The sequence below is a fragment of the Ictalurus punctatus genome, chromosome 14 (assembly GCF_001660625.3).
Source record: "Ictalurus punctatus breed USDA103 chromosome 14, Coco_2.0, whole genome shotgun sequence".
NCBI lineage: Eukaryota > Metazoa > Chordata > Actinopteri > Siluriformes > Ictaluridae > Ictalurus > Ictalurus punctatus.
The window spans coordinates 156,273-166,619 of NC_030429.2; the positions used below are offsets into that span (position 1 = coordinate 156,273).

The following is a 10,347-nucleotide window of genomic DNA, read 5'->3' on the forward strand; positions in this document are numbered from 1 at the left end:
GCTTTCTTGCTCATCTGAATAGAGTTCCCTCTGCATTTCGACACAGTTTCATAACAGGCTTCAAGTTGCACAGGTTAAACCCCGGTGTAGTTCAAGTCCAGTGTCATTATCTCTTGGCCATCAGAGGAAGGGAGCATGAGTCATGACTGAAGAGCATTTGCTTGGTTCATTTATGTTGTGATGGTTTATGTTGTGATGGTTTATGTAATGACTTATGAGCCAAGTCTTAAGAGCATTGCTTGGTTCATTTATGTTGTGATGGTTTATGTAATGACTTATGAGGCAAGACTTAAGAGCATTCGCTTGGTTCATTTATGTTGTGATGGTTTATGCTCTGATGCTTCACGTAATGACTTATGAGGCAAGACTTAAGAGCATTTGCTTGGTTCATTCATGTTGTGATGGTTTCTGTTTCGATCGTTTCAATGTGCCAACCTTGTTTCCGAGCCGTGACAGCGATTGAGCATGAGACAAGCTTAACAGCGACTCCAAGGCTTATTTACGGGCTGTTCGCGCGTGTTCTGAACCTGTTTTGCATTACGCCCTTGCATTGCGCAAGCGTGTTCGATGAATGCCAATGTGCTTTCTTGTTCATCTGAATAGAGTTCCCTCTGCATTTCGACACAGTTTCATAACAGGCTTCAAGTTGCACAGGTTAAACCCCGGTGTAGTTCAAGTCCAGTGTCATTATCTCTTGGCCATCAGAGGAAGGGAGCATGAGTCATGACTGAAGAGCATTTGCTTGGTTCATTTATGTTGTGATGGTTTATGTTGTGATGGTTTATGTAATGACTTATGAGCCAAGTCTTAAGAGCATTGCTTGGTTCATTTATGTTGTGATGGTTTATGTAATGACTTATGAGGCAAGACTTAAGAGCATTCGCTTGGTTCATTTATGTTGTGATGGTTTATGCTCTGATGCTTCACGTAATGACTTATGAGGCAAGACTTAAGAGCATTTGCTTGGTTCATTCATGTTGTGATGGTTTCTGTTTTGATCGTTTCAATGTGCCAACCTTGTTTCCGAGCCGTGACAGCGATTGAGCATGAGACAAGGCTTAACAGGGACTCCAAGGCTTATTTACGGGCTGTTCGCGCGTGTTCTGAACCTGTTTTGCATTACGCCCTTGCATTGCGCAAGCGTGTTCGATGAATGCCAATGTGCTTTCTTGCTCATCTGAATAGAGTTCCCTCTGCATTTCGACACAGTTTCATAACAGGCTTCAAGTTGCACAGGTTAAACCCCGGTGTAGTTCAAGTCCAGTGTCATTATCTCTTGGCCATCAGAGGAAGGGAGCATGAGTCATGACTGAAGAGCATTTGCTTGGTTCATTTATGTTGTGATGGTTTATGTTGTGATGGTTTATGTAATGACTTATGAGCCAAGTCTTAAGAGCATTGCTTGGTTCATTTATGTTGTGATGGTTTATGCAATGACTTATGAGGCAAGACTTAAGAGCATTCGCTTGGTTCATTCATGTTGTGATGGTTTATGCTCTGATGCTTCACGTAATGACTTATGAGGCAAGACTTAAGAGCATTTGCTTGGTTCATTCATGTTGTGATGGTTTCTGTTTTGATCGTTTCAATGTGCCAACCTTGTTTCCGAGCCGTGACAGCGATTGAGCATGAGACAAGCTTAACAGCGACTCCAAGGCTTATTTACGGGCTGTTCGCGCGTGTTCTGAACCTGTTTTGCATTACGCCCTTGCATTGCGCAAGCGTGTTCGATGAATGCCAATGTGCTTTCTTGTTCATCTGAATAGAGTTCCCTCTGCATTTCGACACAGTTTCATAACAGGCTTCAAGTTGCACAGGTTAAACCCCGGTGTAGTTCAAGTCCAGTGCCATTATCTCTTGGCCATCAGAGGAAGGGAGCATGAGTCATGACTGAAGAGCATTTGCTTGGTTCATTTATGTTGTGATGGTTTATGTTGTGATGGTTTATGTAATGACTTATGAGCCAAGTCTTAAGAGCATTGCTTGGTTCATTTATGTTGTGATGGTTTATGCAATGACTTATGAGGCAAGACTTAAGAGCATTCGCTTGGTTCATTCATGTTGTGATGGTTTATGCTCTGATGCTTCACGTAATGACTTATGAGGCAAGACTTAAGAGCATTTGCTTGGTTCATTCATGTTGTGATGGTTTCTGTTTCGATCGTTTCAATGTGCCAACCTTGTTTCCGAGCCGTGACAGCGATTGAGCATGAGACAAGCTTAACAGCGACTCCAAGGCTTATTGACGGGCTGTTCGGGCGTGTTGTCAACCTTCCAAAGTGTCATTCACCTTCTCACCCTCCGCCATGCTTTCCTCGTTAGTATAGTGGACAGTATCTCCGCCTGTCACGCGGAAGACCGGGGTTCGATTCCCCGACGGGGAGTCTCTTTTGCCTTACGCCCCACTGTTTGAATGCCACGGGGCTTGTTTGCTCAGCCGACTGCGATTCTGTATGCCGTCAGCCATAGTTTCCATGCGACACATATACTCTACTTTTTCACATTTTTATGCTATTACCACACCAGATTAGATCACTCCGCTAAGAGACAGCTCTCCCGCTGCATGTGGCTGTATTACACAGGGGAGAACAATACATTCTTCACCACAGGCTGCACGTCGTTATAAGTTTTGGGACACTGTGCCATGAACAAAGCAGCCCTTGCAGGTTGATTTAACGTGTTGCCAATTAAACAGTCTGTATGTGCCACTTGCTTTAAATAAACAGCAGGAGATTGAGCACCAGTGACTTGACACCTACAGCCGACAACGCTACAAGCAGGGTTCATACCTGCACGAGAAAACCACGTTGGATTTAGAGTACGAGGCCTTAACGTGATTTAAGGAAACACTAGGCTTTCTACCGGAGCGGACGGACGTGTTTGTCCGTGTTAGACCCTTCTTCAGCCACAACTTTGCAGTCTCGTTTATATTCTCAGGTTTCCGCACGTGGACGCCCTCATCAGTACATTTATTTCACTCAAGTGAATAGAGCCTTTACTAGTTTACATGAACACATTCGGACGACGTACTTTACGTCAAAGCATTTTCCAGGATAGAAAATTTGTTTTGCGCAAGCGTGTTCGATGAATGCCAATGTGCTTTCTTGCTCATCTGAATAGAGTTCCCTCTGCATTACGACGCAGTTTCATAACAGGCTTCAAGTTGCACAGGTGAAACCCCGGTGTAGTTCAAGTCCAGTGTCCTTTCCTCTCTGCAGTCGGGAAGATAGTGCCCACGAGTTAGTTGACACAGACAGTTGACATGCGTTGAGCAGGCATCGAGTTGCGTAGGGGAGACCCCAGTGCATTCCAAGTCCAGTGTCATTTTCTCTTGGCCATCAGAGTAAGGCAGCGTGATCCAAGACGTAAGAGCATTTCCTTGGTTCAGTTATGTTCTGATGGTTTATGTTGTGATGGTTTATGTAATGACTCATGAGCCAAGACTCAAGAGCATTGCTTGGTTCATTTATGTTGTGATGGTTTATGTTGTGATGGTTTATGTAATGACTTATGAGCCAAGACTTAAGAGCATTCGCTTGGTTCATTTATGTTGTGATGGTTTATGCTCTGATGCTTCATGTAATGACTTATGAGGCAAGACTTAAGAGCATTTGCTTGGTTCATTCATGTTGTGATGGTTTCTGTTTTGATCGTTTCAATGTGCCAACCTTGTTTCCGAGCCGTGACAGCGATTGAGCATGAGACAAGGCTTAACAGGGACTCCAAGGCTTATTTACGGGCTGTTCGCGCGTGTTCTGAACCTGTTTTGCATTACGCCCTTGCATTGCGCAAGCGTGTTCGATGAATGCCAATGTGCTTTCTTGCTCATCTGAATAGAGTTCCCTCTGCATTTCGACACAGTTTCATAACAGGCTTCAAGTTGCACAGGTTAAACCCCGGTGTAGTTCAAGTCCAGTGTCATTATCTCTTGGCCATCAGAGGAAGGGAGCATGAGTCATGACTGAAGAGCATTTGCTTGGTTCATTTATGTTGTGATGGTTTATGTTGTGATGGTTTATGTAATGACTTATGAGCCAAGTCTTAAGAGCATTGCTTGGTTCATTTATGTTGTGATGGTTTATGTAATGACTTATGAGGCAAGACTTAAGAGCATTCGCTTGGTTCATTTATGTTGTGATGGTTTATGCTCTGATGCTTCACGTAATGACTTATGAGGCAAGACTTAAGAGCATTTGCTTGGTTCATTCATGTTGTGATGGTTTCTGTTTCGATCGTTTCAATGTGCCAACCTTGTTTCCGAGCCGTGACAGCGATTGAGCATGAGACAAGGCTTAACAGGGACTCCAAGGCTTATTTACGGGCTGTTCGGGCGTGTTGTCAACCTTCCAAAGTGTCGTTCGCCTTCTCACCTGCTGCCACGCTTTCCTCGTTAGTATAGTGGACAGTATCTCCGCCTGTCACGCGGAAGACCGGGGTTCGATTCCCCGACGGGGAGTCTCTTTTGCCTTACGCCCCACTGTATGAATGCCACGGGGCTTGTTTGCTCAGCCGACTGCGATTCTGTATGCCGTCAGCCACAGTTTCCATGCGACACATATACTCTACTTTTTCACATTTTTATGCTATTACCACACCAGATTAGATCACTCCGCTAAGAGACAGCTCTCCCGCTGCATGTGGCTGTATTCCACAGGGGAGAACAATACATTCTTCACCACAGGCTGCACGTCGTTATAAGTTTTGGGACACTGTGCCATGAACAAAGCAGCCCTTGCAGGTTGATTTAACGTGTTGCCAATTAAACAGTCTGTATGTGCCACTTGCTTTAAATAAACAGCAGGAGATTGAGCACCAGTGACTTGACACCTACAGCCGACAACGCTACAAGCAGGGTTCATACCTGCACGAGAAAACCCCGTTGGATTTAGAGTACGAGGCCTTAACGTGATTTAAGGAAACACTAGGCTTTCTACCGGAGCGGATGGACGTGTTTGTCCGTGTTAGACCCTTCTTCAGCCACAACTTTGCAGTCTCGTTTATATTCTCAGGTTTCCGCACGTGGACGCCCTCATCAGTACATTTATTTCACTCAAGTGAATAGAGCCTTTACTAGTTTACATGAACACATTCGGACGACGTACTTTACGTCAAAGCATTTTCCAGGATAGAAAATTTGTTTTGCGCAAGCGTGTTCGATGAATGCCAATGTGCTTTCTTGCTCATCTGAATAGAGTTCCCTCTGCATTACGACGCAGTTTCATAACAGGCTTCAAGTTGCACAGGTGAAACCCCGGTGTAGTTCAAGTCCAGTGTCCTTTCCTCTCTGCAGTCGGGAAGATAGTGCCCACGAGTTAGTTGACGCAGACAGTTGACATGCGTTGAGCAGGCATCGAGTTGCGTAGGGGAGACCCCAGTGCATTCCAAGTCCAGTGTCATTTTCTCTTGGCCATCAGAGTAAGGCAGCGTGATCCAAGACGTAAGAGCATTTCCTTGGTTCAGTTATGTTCTGATGGTTTATGTTGTGATGGTTTATGTAATGACTCATGAGCCAAGACTCAAGAGCATTGCTTGGTTCATTTATGTTGTGATGGTTTATGTTGTGATGGTTTATGTAATGACTTATGAGCCAAGACTTAAGAGCATTCGCTTGGTTCATTTATGTTGTGATGGTTTATGCTCTGATGCTTCATGTAATGACTTATGAGGCAAGACTTAAGAGCATTTGCTTGGTTCATTCATGTTGTGATGGTTTCTGTTTTGATCGTTTCAATGTGCCAACCTTGTTTCCGAGCCGTGACAGCGATTGAGCATGAGACAAGGCTTAACAGGGACTCCAAGGCTTATTTACGGGCTGTTCGCGCGTGTTCTGAACCTGTTTTGCATTACGCCCTTGCATTGCGCAAGCGTGTTCGATGAATGCCAATGTGCTTTCTTGCTCATCTGAATAGAGTTCCCTCTGCATTTCGACACAGTTTCATAACAGGCTTCAAGTTGCACAGGTTAAACCCCGGTGTAGTTCAAGTCCAGTGTCATTATCTCTTGGCCATCAGAGGAAGGGAGCATGAGTCATGACTGAAGAGCATTTGCTTGGTTCATTTATGTTGTGATGGTTTATGTTGTGATGGTTTATGTAATGACTTATGAGCCAAGTCTTAAGAGCATTGCTTGGTTCATTTATGTTGTGATGGTTTATGTAATGACTTATGAGGCAAGACTTAAGAGCATTCGCTTGGTTCATTTATGTTGTGATGGTTTATGCTCTGATGCTTCACGTAATGACTTATGAGGCAAGACTTAAGAGCATTTGCTTGGTTCATTCATGTTGTGATGGTTTCTGTTTCGATCGTTTCAATGTGCCAACCTTGTTTCCGAGCCGTGACAGCGATTGAGCATGAGACAAGGCTTAACAGGGACTCCAAGGCTTATTTACGGGCTGTTCGCGCGTGTTCTGAACCTGTTTTGCATTACGCCCTTGCATTGCGCAAGCGTGTTCGATGAATGCCAATGTGCTTTCTTGCTCATCTGAATAGAGTTCCCTCTGCATTTCGACACAGTTTCATAACAGGCTTCAAGTTGCACAGGTTAAACCCCGGTGTAGTTCAAGTCCAGTGCCATTATCTCTTGGCCATCAGAGGAAGGGAGCATGAGTCATGACTGAAGAGCATTTGCTTGTTCATTTATGTTGTGATGGTTTATGTTGTGATGGTTTATGTAATGACTTATGAGCCAAGTCTTAAGAGCATTGCTTGGTTCATTTATGTTGTGATGGTTTATGTAATGACTTATGAGGCAAGACTTAAGAGCATTCGCTTGGTTCATTCATGTTGTGATGGTTTATGCTCTGATGCTTCACGTAATGACTTATGAGGCAAGACTTAAGAGCATTTGCTTGGTTCATTCATGTTGTGATGGTTTCTGTTTCGATCGTTTCAATGTGCCAACCTTGTTTCCGAGCCGTGACAGCGATTGAGCATGAGACAAGCTTAACAGCGACTCCAAGGCTTATTGACGGGCTGTTCATTTATGTTGTGATGGTTTATGTAATGACTTATGAGCCAAGTCTTAAGAGCATTGCTTGGTTCATTTATGCTCTGATGCTTCACGTAATGACTTATGAGGCAAGACTTAAGAGCATTTGCTTGGTTCATTCATGTTGTGATGGTTTCTGTTTCGATCGTTTCAATGTGCCAACCTTGTTTCCGAGCCGTGACAGCGATTGAGCATGAGACAAGGCTTAACAGCGACTCCAAGGCTTATTGACGGGCTGTGCCATGTCTCTCTGTGCCATGAACAAAGCAGGCCTTGCAGGTTGATTTAACGTGTTGCCAATTAAACAGTCTGTATGTGCCACTTGCTTTAAATAAACAGCAGGAGATTGAGCACCAGTGACTTGACACCTACAGCCGACAACGCTACAAGCAGGGTTCATACCTGCACGAGAAAACCCCGTTGGATTTAGAGTACGAGGCCTTAACGTGATTTAAGGAAACACTAGGCTTTCTACCGGAGCGGACGGACGTGTTTGTCCGTGTTAGACCCTTCTTCAGCCACAACTTTGCAGTCTCGTTTATATTCTCAGGTTTCCGCACGTGGACGCCCTCATCAGTACATTTATTTCACTCAAGTGAATAGAGCCTTTACTAGTTTACATGAACACATTCGGACGACGTACTTTACGTCAAAGCATTTTCCAGGATAGAAAATTTGTTTTGCGCAAGCGTGTTCGATGAATGCCAATGTGCTTTCTTGCTCATCTGAATAGAGTTCCCTCTGCATTACGACGCAGTTTCATAACAGGCTTCAAGTTGCTCAGGTGAAACCCCGGTGTAGTTCAAGTCCAGTGTCCTTTCCTCTCTGCAGTCGGGAAGATAGTGCCCACGAGTTAGTTGACACAGACAGTTGACATGCGTTGAGCAGGCATCGAGTTGCGTAGGGGAGACCCCAGTGCATTCCAAGTCCAGTGTCATTTTCTCTTGGCCATCAGAGTAAGGGAGCGTGATCCAAGACGTAAGAGCATTTCCTTGGTTCAGTTATGTTCTGATGGTTTATGTTGTGATGGTTTATGTAATGACTCATGAGCCAAGACTCAAGAGCATTGCTTGATTCATTTATGTTGTGATGGTTTATGTTGTGATGGTTTATGTAATGACTTATGAGCCAAGACTTAAGAGCATTCGCTTGGTTCATTTATGTTGTGATGGTTTATGCTCTGATGCTTCATGTAATGACTTATGAGGCAAGACTTAAGAGCATTTGCTTGGTTCATTTATGTTGTGATGGTTTCTGTTTTGATCGTTTCAATGTGCCAACCTTGTTTCCGAGCCGTGACAGCGATTGAGCATGAGACAAGGCTTAACAGGGACTCCAAGGCTTATTTACGGGCTGTTCACGCGTGTTCTGAACCTGTTTTGCATTACGCCCTTGCATTGCGCAAGCGTCTTCGATGAATGCCAATGTGCTTTCTTGCTCATCTGAATAGAGTTCCCTCTGCATTTCGACACAGTTTCATAACAGGCTTCAAGTTGCACAGGTTAAACCCCGGTGTAGTTCAGTCCAGTGTCCTTTTCTCTCTGCAGTCAGGAAGATCGTGCCCACGAGTTAGTTGACACAGACAGTTGACATGCGTTGAGCAGGCATCGAGTTGCGTAGGGGAGACCCCAGTGCAATCCAAGTCCAGTGTCATTTTCTCTTGGCCATCAGAGTAAGGGAGCGTGATCCAAGACGTAAGAGCATTTCCATGGTTCAGTTATGTTCTGATGGTTTATGTTGTGATGGTTTATGTAATGACTCATGAGCCAAGCCTTAAGAGCATTGCTTGGTTCATTTATGTTGTGATGGTTTATGTTGTGATGGTTTATGTAATGACTTATGAGGCAAGACTTAAGAGCATTCGCTTGGTTCATTTATGTTGTGATGGTTTATGCTCTGATGCTTCATGTAATGACTTATGAGGCAAGACTTAAGAGCATTTGCTTGGTTCATTTATGTTGTGATGGCTTCTGTTTTGATCGTTTCAATGTGCCAACCTTGTTTCCGAGCCGTGACAGCGATTGAGCATGAGACAAGGCTTAACAGGGACTCCAAGGCTTATTTACGGGCTGTTTGCGCGTGTTCTGAACCTGTTTTGCATTACGCCCTTGCATTGCACAAGCGTGTTTGATGAATGCCAATGTGCTTTCTTGCACATCTGAATAGACTTCCCTCTGCATTTCGACACAGTTTCATAACAGGCTTCAAGTTGCACAGGTTAAATCCCGGTGTAGTTCAAGTCCAGTGTCATTATCTCTTGGCCATCAGAGGAAGGGAGCATGAGTCATCACTGAAGAGCATTTGCTTGGTTCATTTATGTTGTGATGGTTTATGTTGTGATGGTTTATGTAATGACTTATGAGCCAAGGCTTAAGAGCATTGCTTGGTTCATTTATGTTGTGATGGTTTATGTAATGACTTATGAGGCAAGACTTAAGAGCATTCGCTTGGTTCATTTATGTTGTGATGGTTTATGCTCTGATGCTTCATGTAATGACTTATGAGGCAAGACTTAAGAGCATTTGCTTGGTTCATTTATGTTGTGATGGCTTCTGTTTTGATCGTTTCAATGTGCCAACCTTGTTTCCGAGCCGTGACAGCGATTGAGCATGAGACAAGGCTTAACAGGGACTCCAAGGCTTATTTACGGGCTGTTCGCACGTGTTCTGAACCTGTTTTGCATTACGCCCTTGCATTGCGCAAGCGTGTTTGATGAATGCCAATGTGCTTTCTTGCACATCTGAATAGACTTCCCTCTGCATTTCGACACAGTTTCATAACAGGCTTCAAGTTGCACCGGTTAAATCCCGGTGTAGTTCAAGTCCAGTGTCATTATCTCTTGGCCATCAGAGGAAGGGAGCATGAGTCATGACTGAAGAGCATTTGCTTGGTTCATTTATGTTGTGATGGTTTATGTTGTGATGGTTTATGTAATGACTTATGAGCCAAGGCTTAAGAGCATTGCTTGGTTCATTTATGTTGTGATGGTTTATGCTCTGATGCTTCATGTAATGACCTATGAGGCAAGACTTAAGAGCATTTGCTTGGTTCATTTAGGTTGTGATGGTTTCTGTTTTGATCGTTTCAATGTGCCAACCTTGTTTCCGAGCCGTGACAGCGATTGAGCATGAGACAAGGCTTAACAGCGACTCCAAGGCTTATTGACGGGCTGTTCGGGCCCATCTGAATAGAGTCCTGAATATATTCCTTTAATCCTTTAATACCCAAACAATAATTAGAGTTCTGTAACAGAGAGATATTTCATTTCCAATACCCTGTAATGTATAATACTTAAGTAATGTCAGAAATGTCTAGCTCAGAATCTGCATGGTCAGTTAATGGTGCAGTAGAAACAAT

General features: G+C 44.0%; 2 non-coding genes across 2 annotated transcripts; both read left to right on the forward strand.

The window, feature by feature from the left end:
- Nucleotides 1–2,312: 2,312 nt before the first annotated feature.
- Nucleotides 2,313–2,384, forward strand: trnad-guc (transfer RNA aspartic acid (anticodon GUC)). The gene has a single exon. It is a non-coding gene; the product is annotated as a tRNA-Asp (tRNA).
- Nucleotides 2,385–4,384: 2,000 nt separating this feature from the next.
- trnad-guc (transfer RNA aspartic acid (anticodon GUC)) lies at nucleotides 4,385–4,456 on the forward strand. Its single transcript has one exon. It is a non-coding gene; the product is annotated as a tRNA-Asp (tRNA).
- Nucleotides 4,457–10,347: the final 5,891 nt, after the last annotated feature.